We start from the raw sequence: 940 nt of genomic DNA on the forward strand, positions 1-940 counted from the left end.
TGCAGTTCCATGTCATGTCTTCAGTTTTAGCACCTCTCTCCTGCCAAGGTAAAGCGACTAATTTGAACTTTCTTATGGTGACACCGATTCATAGTGCTTCTATAAGGGAATCAGTGTTCTGTATGTATATATTTATTTATGTGTAATTTAATGGGAACTGTAAATATGGTGAGTCTGTTTGAAGCTTTTTTTAATTATTTATCTGGTGATCTCGTTTACCTCTTGTTTAGTGGGTTTTTAAGTCTTTCCCATCTTAGTTCCATCACTGTGGTTCATAGTTACTTATTTAGAAAATGGGAGGGGAGTTTTTTAGGGGGAGGTGGGGTGGTATTTTCTGGGATTCATCACTTCAGCCCTGTTGTAGCATGTTATAAAAAGGCGACAATAAAGCAGCTAAGCGATTGAAGCAACTTGGATTTTTACAAATATATTATTAACATTATACTTAATTTCCACATTGATAAAAGGAAAATAAATCAACCGTCCAACCCAGACTGACCACCATTTCCACTGAAGTAAATTAGGTTCCCCTTCCAAAAACATTTTTTCCGCATGTTGATAATTTTTAACAACTCTTTGTATGCTGTGGCTTTAAAAAAGTTTATATCCAGGGTCTTTCTATTGAAAGCATAATCAGAGCAATAAGTTGATATTGTCTATTCAGATAAAGAACTGGGGATCTTCTCTTCCCTCTCCCCTTTTTCATTTTGAGTTGCCTTTTGGTTCAAAGAACTTCCATACATTGGGGACCACCTGGTATCCTCTATTTCCACCGGCCATATTGGAAGCAGTTACAGTTGTATTGTATTGAGTTGTGCTGGCAGTAGTTTCCATGCCTGTCAATGTATCATAGTCCTTTGTTGCCCAGATAAATAAATATTTGATACGCTTTATGTCGATTTTTTTTATTCAGTGGCTGTCTTTACCCAGGCGTATTTTT

The sequence above is a fragment of the Thamnophis sirtalis genome, unplaced genomic scaffold (assembly GCF_051295495.1).
Source record: "Thamnophis sirtalis isolate CommonGarterSnake01/CBP01778 unplaced genomic scaffold, rThaSir2_p1.2 scaffold_2, whole genome shotgun sequence".
NCBI classification, from domain to species: Eukaryota; Metazoa; Chordata; class Lepidosauria; order Squamata; family Natricidae; genus Thamnophis; species Thamnophis sirtalis.